General features: G+C 51.4%; 1 protein-coding gene across 2 annotated transcripts in view; it reads left to right on the top strand.

The window, feature by feature from the left end:
* LOC139230541 (SH3 domain-binding protein 1-like) overlaps positions 1-2,923 on the top strand; it is a 74,076-nt gene extending 71,153 nt beyond the window's left edge. The window contains exon 19 of one of the 2 annotated variants that reach the window (XM_070862375.1): positions 1,866-2,923. The gene's annotated coding sequence lies outside the window, so the exon portion shown is untranslated. The remainder of the gene's footprint in view (positions 1-1,865) is intronic. The other variant, XM_070862374.1, reaches the window with a different exon arrangement.
* Positions 2,924-11,888: the final 8,965 nt, after the last annotated feature.

Here is an 11,888-nt window from a genome sequence, read left to right as displayed (position 1 = left end):
GGTATAAAAGGCCAGCCATTTTATGAGTCAGGCACTTTGGGCCTAAATAAAGCAGAAGCAAGGTTGTACCTTGCTTAGTTAAACAGTACTCAGTTTAAATCTTTATTGCATACATAACAGTTGCATAGGCTAGGCTTGTATTCCCTCACATTGATTTAATCGAGGTGTTTAGATGATTAAAAGATTTGATAAGGTAGATCGAGAGAAACTATTTCCTCTGGTGGGGGGAGTCCAGAACAAGAGGGCACAACCTTCATCATCGTAGGCAGTGACTCGGAATCGTGGAACTTGCTTCCACTCTTAAAGTGAGTTCTCAGGTGGCTGAACAGTCCAATACGGGAATTACAGTCTCTGTCACAGGTGGTACAGACAGTGGTTGAGGGAAGGGGAGGGTGGGACTGGTTTGCCGCACGCTCCTTCCGCTGCCTGCGCTTGGTTTCTGCACGCTCTCGGCGACGAGACTCGAGGTGCTCAGCACCCTCCCGGATGCACTTCCTCCACTTAGGGCGGTCTTTGGCCAGGGACTCCCAGGTGTCGGTGGGGATGTTGCACTTTATCAGGGAGGCTTTGAGGGTGTCCTTGTAACGTTTCCTCTGCCCACCTGGGGCTCACTTGCCGTGAAGGCGTTCCGAGTAGAGCGCTTGCTTTGGGAGTCTCGTGTCGGGGGCATGCGGACAATGTGGTCCGTCCAATGGAGCTGGTCGAATGTGGTTAGTGCTTCGATGCTGGGGATGTTGGTCTGATCGCGAACTCTGACGTTGGTGCGTCTGTCCTCCCAGGGGATTTGCAGGATCTTGCAGAGGCAGCGCTGGTGGTACTTCTCCAGCACTGTGAGGTGTCTCCTTTATATAGTCCATGTCTACAGGGCAGCAGTGATACCTGCCCTTGTATATGGCTCACAGATGTGGACTATATACAGCAGGCACGGCATAACCTTAACATTTGAGCCAGGCCATTCAGAGGTGATGTCAGGAAGCACATAGAATCATAGTGCAGTGTATCTGTTTCATGGGTACTTTTGCTTAAGAATTCACAGCTACACATTTGCTGTAAAGAACTGGCTGTTTTATTACTTGCCTTCTGGAATACTTGTCTTTATTAGCCGAGGCATAGAATACGAGAGCAGGGTGGTTATGCTTGAACTGGATACAACACTAGTTAGGCCACAGCTGGAGTATTGCGTGCAGTTCTGATCACCACATTACAGGAAAGATGTGATTGCACCAGCGAGGGTGCAGAGGAGATTTACCAGGATGTTGCCTGGACCAAAGAATTTTAGCTATGAGGAAAGGTGGGATAGGCTGGGGTTGTTTTCTTTGGAACAGAGGAAGCTGTTGAGGTGTATAAAATTATGAGGGGCCTGGATAGAGTGGATAGGAAGGACCTATTTCCCTTAGCAGAGGGGTCAACAACCAGGAGACATGGATTTAAAGTGATTGGTAGGAGGTTTAGAGGGGATTTGAGAGGAAATGTCTTCACCCAGAGGGTGGTGGGGGTCTGGAACTCACTGCTTGAAAGGGTGGTAGAGGCAGAAACCCTCATTACATTTAAAAAGTACTTGGATGTGCACCTGAAGTGCCGTAACCTGCAGGGCTACGGACCGAGAGCTGGAAAGTGGGATTTGGCTGGGTGGCTCTATGTCGACCGGCGCGGACACGATGGACCGAATGGCCTCCTGTGTCGTAAATTTCTGTTATCCTTGATACATTTTTGTTAGGTAAGGGCTACGGAACTAAAGTGGGTAGATGGAGTTAACATACAGGTAAGCCAGGATCTGATTGAATGGCGGGGCAGGCTCGAGGGGCTGAATGGCCTCATTTGGTCCTAGGCGGGATATATAACATGTTTCTTGTGTTTCCCTGCAGATCCCCAGAGGCAGGTGCCACCAGCCGGTATAGATGGCCCCAACGTGTGATTGGACAACACCGGCTCACCCTTTGTTCTGCAACATCCAATCGGACGATTCAAGTTTTACATCTGCCTATTTGATTGGCCGGTTTGCCTTGCGAGAAGCGTCCAATCGAGACAGGCGGATGCCGTTGGGGCAAAAAAAGGTTCGACAAACTGCACATGCTGGAGATCGGAGAGGAGAACAGGAGAGGTTGGAGAGACAACGGGAGGCCCAACGAGTTCTGTGCCAAGCGTGAGTTGGTAAGCTCTCTTGGCAGACGAGAGGCGAAGGTTCTCGGGGCAGACTGGCACTGTCTCCACATGTAAATCATCACCACCGCAAAGCTGTGTGGCGCAAACCAGAGAGTTCCCAGATTTGATTCCCCGCCGTGCTGAGCTAGGAGTAAAGAAGGAGAGAACTTTCATTTCTTGCCTTTACCGACCTCAAGGTGCTCCCCAAAGAGCTGTAAAGCCAATGAAGCGCTTTGTAACGTGTAGTCAAATTGTAATGTCGGAAACGCGGCAGCCAATTTGTGCACAGCCAGCTCCCACAAACAGCAATGAGTTCATCTGTTTTGTAGTGATGTTGGTTGATGGACAAGTATTGGCCCCAGGACATGGGGGATAATTCCCCCGCTCTTCTTCGAAATAGTGCCATGGGATCTTGGAAAGTGGATCATGGAGAGTGTCGGGGCCTCGGTTTAAAGTCTCATCTGAAAGACGGCACATCCGACAGTGCGGCGCTCCCTCAGTACTGCCCCTCCGACAGTGCGGCGCTCCCTCAGTACTGCCCCTCCGACAGTGCGGCTCTCCCTCAGTACTGCCCCTCCGTCAGTGTGGCTCTCCCTCAGTACTGCCCCTCCGACAGTGCGGCGCTCCCTCAGCACTGCCCCTCCGACAGTGCGGCACTCCCTCAGCACTGCCCCTCCGACAGTGCAGCACTTCCTCAGCACTGCCCCTCCGACAGTGGGCGCTCTCTCAGCACTGCCCCTCCGACAGTGCGGCGCTCCCTCAGCACTGCCCCTCCGACAGTGCGGCGCTCCCTCAGCACTGCCCCTCCGACAGTGCGGCGCTCCCTCAGCACTGCCCCTCCGACAGTGCGGCGCTCCCTCAGCACTGCCCCTCCGACAGTGCGGCGCTCCCTCAGTACTGCCCCTCCGACAGTGCGGCGCTCCCTCAGCACTGCCCCTCCGACAGTGCGGCGCTCCCTCAGTACTGCCCCTCCGACAGTGCGGCGCTCCCTCAGCACTGCCCCTCCGACAGTGCGGCGCTCCCTCAGTACTGCCCCTCCGACAGTGCGGCGCTCCCTCAGTACTGCCCCTCCGACAGTGCGGCGCTCCCTCAGTACTGCCCCTCCGACAGTGCGGCGCTCCCTCAGCACTGCACTGGGAGTGTCAGACTATATTTCCGTGCTCGGATCTCTGGATCTGCACCACGGCTGACACCATGGTGGGCCTCAGCATCCTGGTTAACAGAGCAGCGTTCCAGCCACGGTTCCTGCCCCTGATCTCTGCCCAGTGCCCCCTGCCGAGAGGCTTGGAGGCCTTGGGTGAGGTTCGGGCCAGGCTCACATTCAATGTCGCCAGCAATCAAAGAAAAAAAAAAGAAAGACTTGCATTTATATAGTGCCTTTCATGACCACTAGACGTGTCAGAGCACTTTACAGCCAATGAAGTACTGTTGGAATGTAGTCACTGTTGTAATGTCGGAAACGTTAATTTGTCTTATCCCTTCCTCAATATCAGATTACATTATCATAGAATTAAAGAACTGTTACTGCAAGAGCCCCTCAGCCAGTCCCACTCCCCCGCCCTTTCCCCGGAGCCCTGCAGTATTTCTCTCCTTCAGGTACTTATCCAACTCCCTTTTGAAAGCCGCGATTGAGTCTGCCTCCACCACCCTCTCAGACAGCGCATTCCAGATCCTAACCACTCGCTGCGTAAACATGTTTTTCTCATGTCGCCTTTGGTTCTTCTGTCAATCGCCTTAAATCTGTGTCCTCTGGTTCCCGACCCTTCCACCAATGGGAACAGTTTCTCTCTCTATCTACTCTGTCCAGACCGCTCATGATTTTGAACACCTCGATCAAATCTCCTCTCGACCTTCTCTGCTCCAAGGGGAACAACCCCGGCTTCTCCAGTCTATCCCCGTAATTGATGTCCCACATTCCTGGAACCAGTAACCCCTATTCCCATCAGCTTTAGTTTTGTACAGGTTCACGTTTTATCTCTGTGTAAATATTATTTCAAGTGTGTCTGATTGTAATTTAAATATGTCTGATGCCTCAATTAAAAAACAATGTTTATTCTGAAAGCTGATTTTAAGACTGGCAGCTCATTTTGTGTTGTGTGTGCTTGTTTTATATCATAAGAACATAAGAGATAGGAGCAGGAGTTGGCCATTCGGCCCCTCGAGCCTGCTCCGCCATTCAATACGATCATGGCTGATCTGATCATGGACTCAGCTCCACTTCCCTGCCCGCTCCCCATAACCCTTCACTCCCTTATCGCTCAAAAATCTGTCTATCTCCACCTTAAATATATTCAATGACCCAGCCCACAGCTCTCTGGGGCAGAGAATTCCACAGATTCACCACCCTCCGAGAGAAGAAATTCCTCCTCATTTCCGCTTTAAATGGGCGGCCCCTTATTCTGAGACTATGCCCCCTAGTTCTAGATTTCCCCCACGAGGGGAAACATCCTCTCTGCATCCACCCTGTCCAGCCCCCTCAGAATTTTATACGTTTCAATAAGATCACCTCTCATTCTTCCAAACTCCAATGAGTACAGGCCCGACCTGCTCAACCTTTCTTCATAACACAACCTCTTCATCCCAGGAATCAACCTATCACAATTGTTTCACGGATGGTATAGGAGTGGCTCGAGGGGAAGATACTGGGAGTGACAGCAGACTCAACGCTGTCCATGAACCATCACTGCACAGCAACAATCGGCAAATCAAACAGAGCTGTCGGGCTTCACCAGCAGAGAATAGGGTTATGGTCGAGGGTTTTGGCCTCCACCCACTGCGGGAACATACCCCCCCCCCCCACCCCGCCCTTCGCGCGCGTACCTAAGTCCTTAATGAGAAAGAACTTGCATTTATATATTCTGGACATCCCAAAGCGCTTTACAGCCAATGAAGTGCAGTCACTGCTGTAATGCAGGGAACGCAGCAACCAATTTGCACACAGCAAGCTCCCACACACAGCAAAAATGAGATAAACAAGCTGATAATCTATTTCAGCGATGTTGATTGAGGGATTAATATTGGATGGGATGCTGGGAAGAACTCCCCTGCTCATCATCATTCGCCCTGCAATATGGAAGAAGAAAAGAAAGACTTGCATTTATATAGCGCCTTTCACGGCCACCGGACGTCTCAAAGCGCTTTACAGCCAATGAAGCACTTTAGGAGTAAAAACAGAAAATGCTGGAAATCTCGGCGGGTCAGGGCAGCATCTGTGGCGAGAGAGACAGAGTTAACGTTTCGGGTCGACGATCCTTCGTCAGAACTGGAGAGTGTTCGGAATGAACAGATTCTTAAGAAGCACTGAAAGGGGGAGGGGAAGAAAGAACAAGAGGGAAGGTCGGTGATGGGGGGAAGGCAGGAGAGATTAGAGAGACAAAAGGGATGATGGGCCGAATTCAAATGGTAATGGCAGGAGTTAGAAAAACATGAGTCAAGATAGTGTGTGAATGACGGGATAATGACCGACTGCCATTGGAGACAATTATTAGTGATGTAACTATTTGTACTGCACTATTTTGACTGATGGGTGACAAGCCCCGCCCCCTGTCAAGCTCCGCCTCACCCCGGCCCAAATCATTCCATGCGCGTGGTGCCGAGCAGCAGGACCTGAGGCTCTGACTCTTTCCCCCCCCCGTCTCCCCCACCCACCCCCGGGCTGGCAGGAGCCCACAAGAGCGGGCGGCGTGGACTAGTGAGGGGGGGAGGGAGGGAGCGAGAGAGAGAGAGACAGAGACTGGGGGGAGAGTGAGAGAGGCTGTGGGGAGGGGGGTGCGGAGAAAGAGGCTGCGCGGAGAGAGAGAGGCTGTTGGGGGGGAGAGAGAGGCTGGGGGGGTGGGTGGGTGTGAGAGAGGCTGGGGGGTGGAGAGAGAGAGAGAGAGAGAGGCTGTGGCGGGGGCGGGGGGAGAGAGAGAGAGGCTGGGGGGGGGGGGGGAGAGAGAGAGGCTGGGGATGCCCAGGGAGAGTGAGAGAGGCTGGGGGAGAGAGAGAAGCTGGGGGAGGAGAGAGAGAGGTTGGTGGGCGGGAGAGAGAGAGGCTGGGGGGTGGGGGGGAGAGAGAGAGGCTGGGGGGGAGAGAGAGAGAGAGAGAGAGGCAGGTGTTGGAGAGAGAGAGAGGCTGGGGGGAGAGAGAGAGAGGCTGGTTGGGCTGGGGGGGGGGGGGAGAGAGAGAGAGACACGGGGGGGGGGGGTGCGGCGGAGAGAGAGGCTCGTGGGGGGGGGAGGAGAAGAGAGAGACTCGAGTGAGAGACGGAGAGAGAGGCTGGGGTGAGAGAGAGAGAGAGAGGTTGAGGGGAGAGGGAGAGAGTCTAGGGGGAGTGGGGGGGGGGGGAAGAGAGAGAGAGAGAGAGAGAGAGAGGTTAGGGTGGGGGGAAGAGAGAGGCTGGGGAGGCGGGGTAGTGAGAGGCTGGGGGGGAAAGAGAGAGACATGGGTGTGGGGGAAGACGGATCACGTTCTTCCAACCTCCTATAAGGGACAAGTACGTTTGGAGTGTGGTCACTATTGTAATGTGGGAAACGCAGCAGCCAATTTGTGCACATCAAGCTCTCACACACAGCAATGTGATAATGACCAGATAATCTGTTTTTTTAAAATTATGTTGATTGAGGGATAAATATTGGCCCCAGGACATCGGTGATAACTTCCCTACTCTTCTTCAAAATAGTAACACTTGAGAGAGCCACTTGAGGGGTTTAACGCCTCATCCGAAAGACGGCACATCCGACAGTGCGGCGCTCCCTCAGTACTGCCCCTCCGACAGTGCGGCGCTCCCTCAGTACTGACCCTCCGACAGTGCGGCGCTCCCTCAGCATTGCGGCGCTCCCTCAGTACTGCCCCTCCAACAGTGCGGCGCTCCCTCAGCACTGCCCCTCCGACAGTGCGGCGCTCCCTCAGTACTGCCCCTCTGACAGTGCGGCGCTCCCTCAGTACTGCCCCTCCGACAGTGTGGCGCTCCCTCAGCACTGCCCCTCCGACAGTGCGGCGCTCCCTCAGCACTGCACTGGGAGTGCCAGCCTAGATTCTGTGCTCAGGTCCCTGGAGTGGGACTTGAACCCGCAAACCTCTGACCCAGAGGCGAGTGTGCTGCCCACTGAGCCACGGCTGGCACTGTGACAGCCGTGCTCACCAGCTGGTTTTTTTTGCAGTGAGTTCTCCGGCGACCGATGGGATCTCTTTTTTGTTGGGGATGAGCGGCCACATGTCGAACAGGGGCTCTTTCTCAGCTGCCATTTTACATTGAATCAGGCAATGTGACGGGCTTCAGAGTCGGAGATTCCTTCGTGGATGCTTCCTGGCGTTGAGCAACTTGTTCCTACTTACGGACAGCTATTGCATCCCGGTTCAGAGTAGCTTTTAAGCCGTCTTTGGACTGCAAACTCAGTTGGCGGCTTCTTCGGGCGCTGATGGCAGCAGGGCGGTAAATTCTGCAGCAGAAAATGGTTTGTGACAGCAGCCAACAAGTCTGGTTGCTGCGACCTGAGAGTGGAGCGCTAAAGGAACCGTTCCACACTTCCCTTAGGGCGCCGGGCTGGGTGAGCAATTGAATATCCCGGAACTAAAGAGCCAGCTTCCTAGCGCACTGGGAGAGGCATTCCTGAAAAAAAAATCAGGAAAAAACACAAGAAATATTCCGGATAAAGTACTCCCCCCCCCAAATAAAGGTGAATCGCAAAAAAAAAAACCCAAAGACATATTAATTTCACTGACCTTTTTCAATCATGCCTTCCCTCTGCACAGCTCTGCATGCCAGGCTTTCTCTGGTAGACTCACTACATAGAAACATAGAAATTAGGTGCAGGAGTAAGCCATTCGGCCCTTCGAGCCTGCACCACCATTCAATATGATCATAGAAACATAGAAACATAGAAAATAGGTGCAGGAGTAGGCCATTCGGCCCTTCTAGCCTGCACCGCCATTCAATGAGTTCATGGCTGAACATTCAACTTCAGTACCCCATTCCTGCTTTCTCGCCATACCCCTTGATCCCCCTAGCAGTAAGGACCTCATCTAACTCCTTTTTGAATATATTTAGTGAATTGGCCTCAACAACTTTCTGTGGTAGAGAATTCCACAGGTTCACCACTCTCTGGGTGAAGAAGTTCCTCCGCATTTCGGTCCTAAATGGCTTACCCCTTATCCTTAGACTGTGACCCCTGGTTCTGGACTTCCCCAACATTGGGAACATTCTTCCTGCATCTAACCTGTCTAACCCCGTCAGAATTTTATATGTTTCTATGAGGTCCCCTCTCATTCTTCTGAACTCCAGTGAATACAAGCCCAGTTGATCCAGTCTTTCTTGATAGGTCAGTCCCGCCATCCCGGGAATCAGTCTGGTGAACCTTCGCTGCACTCCCTCAATAGCAAGAATGTCCTTCCTCAGGTTAGGAGACCAAAACTGTACACAATACTCCAGGTGTGGCCTCACCAATGCCCTGTACAACTGTAGCAACACCTCCCTGCCCCTGTACTCAAATCCCCTTGCTATGAAGGCCAACATGCCATTTGCTTTCTTAACCGCCTGCTGTACCTGCATGCCAACCTTCAATGACTGATGTACCATGACACCCAGGTCTCTTTGCACCTCCCCTTTTCCTAATCTGTCACCATTCAGATAATAGTCTGTCTCTCTGTTTTTACCACCAAAGTGGATAACCTCACATTTATCCACATTATACTTCATCTGCCATGCATTTGCCCACTCACCTAACCTATCCAAGTCGCTCTGCAGCCTCACAGCATCCTCCTCGCAGCTCACACTGCCACCCAACTTAGTGTCATCCGCAAATTTGGAGATACTACATTTAATCCCCTCATCTAAATCATTAATGTACAGTGTAAACAGCTGGGGCCCCAGCACAGAACCTTGCGGTACCCCACTAGTCACTGCCTGCCATTCTGAAAAGTACCCATTTACTCCTACTCTTTGCTTCCTGTCTGACAACCAGTTCTCAATCCATGTCAGTACACTACCCCCAATCCCATGTGCTCTAACTTTGCACATCAATCTCTTGTGTGGGACCTTGTCGAACGCCTTCTGAAAGTCCAAATATACCACATCAACTGGTTCTCCCTTATCCACTCTACTGGAAACATCCTCAAAAAATTCCAGAAGATTTGTCAAGCATGATTTCCCTTTCACAAATCCATGCTGACTTGGACCTATCATGTCACCTCTTTCCAAATGCACTGCTATGACATCCTTAATAATTGATTCCATCATTTTACCCACTACCGATGTCAGGCTGACCGGTCTATAATTCCCTGTTTTCTCTCTCCCTCCTTTTTTAAAAAGTGGGGTTACATTGGCTACCCTCCACTCCATAGGAACTGATCCAGAGTCAATGGAATGTTGGAAAATGACTGTCAACGCATCCACTATTTCCAAGGCCACCTCCTTAAGTACTCTGGGATGCAGTCCATCAGGCCCTGGGGATTTATCGGCCTTCAATCCCATCAATTTCCCCAACACAATTTCCCGGCTAATAAGGATTTCCCTCAGTTCCTCCTCCTTACTAGACCCCCCGACCCCTTTTATAACCGGAAGGTTGTTCGTGTCCTCCTTCGTGAATACCGAACCAAAGTACTTGTTCAATTGGTCCGCCATTTCTTTGTTCCCCGTTATGACTTCCCCTGATTCTGACTGCAGGGGACCTACATTTGTCTTTACTAACCTTTTTCTCTTTACATATCTATAGAAACTTTTGCAATCCGTCTTAATGTTCCCTGCAAGCTTCTTCTCATACTCCATTTTCCCTGCCCTAATCAAACCCTTTGTCCTCCTCTGCTGAGCTCTAAATTTCTCCCAGTCCCCAGGTTCGCTGCTATTTCTGGCCAATTTGTATGCCACTTCCTTGGCTTTAATACTATCCCTGATTTCCCTTGATAGCCACGGTTGAGCCACCTTCCCTTTTTTATTTCTATGCCAGACAGGAATGTACAATTGTTGTAGTTCATCCATGCGGTCTCTAAATGTCTGCCATTGCCCATCCACAGTCAACCCCTTAAGTATCATTCGCCAATCCATCTCAGCCAATTCACGCCTCATACCTTCAAAGTTAGCCTTCTTTAAGTTCTGGACCATGGTCTCTGAATTAACTGTTTCATTCTCCATCCTAATGCAGAATTCCACCATATTATGGTCACTCTTCCCCAAGGGGCCTCGCACAACGAGATTGCTAATTAATCCTTTCTCATTACATAACACCCAGTCTAAGATGGCCTCCCCCCTAGTTGGTTCCTCGACATATTGGTCTAAAAAACCATCCCTTATGCACTCCAGAAAATCCTCCTCCACCGTATTGCTTCCAGTTTGGTTAGCCCAATCTATGTGCATATTAAAGTCACCCATTATAACTGCTGCACCTTTATTGCACGCACCCCTAATTTCCTGTTTGATGCCCTCCCCAACATCACTGACATGGCTGATCATGCAACTTCAGTACCCCATTCCTGCTTTCTCTCCATACCCCTTGATGCCTTTAGCCGCAAGGGCCACATCTAACTCCCTTTTGAATATATCTAACGAACTGGCCCCAACAACTTTCTGTGGTAGAGAATTCCGCAGGTTCACAATTCTCTGTGTGAAGACGTTTCTCCTCATCTCGGTCCGAAATGGCCTACCCCTTATCCTTAGACTGTAACCCCCGGTTCTGGTCTTCCCCAACATCGGGAACATTCTTCCTGCATCTAACCTGTCCAAATCGTCAGAATCTTATATGTTTCTATGAGATGCCCTCTCATTCTTCTAAATTCCAGTCACTATAAGCCTCGTCAATCCAGTCTTTCTTCATATGTCAGTCCCGCCATCCCGGGAATCAGTCTGGTGAACCTTCGCTGCACTCCCTCAATATCAAGAATGTCCTTCCTCAGATTAGGAGACCAAAATTGTACACAATATTCAAGATGTGAGCTCACCAAGGCCCTGTACAACTGCAGTAAGACCTCCCTGCCCCTGTACTCAAATCCTCTCGCTATGAAGACCAACATACCATTCGCCTTTTTCACCGCCTGCTGTACCTGCATGCCAACTTTCAGTGACAGATGACTGCCGTCTTTCGAATGAGACGTTAAACCGATGCTCTCTCAGGTGGACGTAAAAGATTCCACGGCACTATTTCGAAGAAGAGCAGGGGAGTTATCCCCGGTGTCCTGGGGCCAATAGTTATCCCTCAATTAACATCACTAAAAGCAGATTATCTGGGTCGTTATGACAGTGTTGTGTGTGGGAGCTTGCTGTGCGCAAATTGGCTGCCGCATTTCCCACAGTGCAACAGTGACTGCGCTTTAAAAGTACTTCATTGGCTGTAAAGCGCTTTGGGATGAGTGGTGTGGTGAAAGGTGTTATATAAATGCAAGTCTTTATTTTCCCCAAACCGGTCAATGCTAACTCCACCATTGCTGACCAAGGCATGTCTCCATTTATTTTTATCAATGAGCCCCTGCGGCACGTGGTCTGACCTCCTGCCCTGGGATTGGCTGAAACTCGCCCTGTCCATCAAGCGGCTGCCGCTTGTTTTCCTCCCCTCCTATTGGAGGCGGCGGGTGCTGTGAATGCTTGGCTTGTGATTGGCTATCACCGACCCCTCGCCGTCCGATTGGCCGATCGCCGTCCTATCGGAGGCGGGCGAGCTGCGGGCAGCTTCACCCTCTGATTGGTCAGATACTCATCCTATTGGAGGCGGGCACGCTGGCGCTGCGATTGGCCGGCCGGTGGGGGTGATGATGTCAGGGCGAGGTGATTGGATGGCCCC

This window comes from Pristiophorus japonicus, chromosome 19 (genome assembly GCF_044704955.1).
Source record: "Pristiophorus japonicus isolate sPriJap1 chromosome 19, sPriJap1.hap1, whole genome shotgun sequence".
Lineage (NCBI taxonomy): Eukaryota > Metazoa > Chordata > Chondrichthyes > Pristiophoridae > Pristiophorus > Pristiophorus japonicus.
The sequence above is the reverse complement of the archived record's forward strand: the minus strand, read 5'-3'. Positions and strand labels throughout refer to the sequence as shown.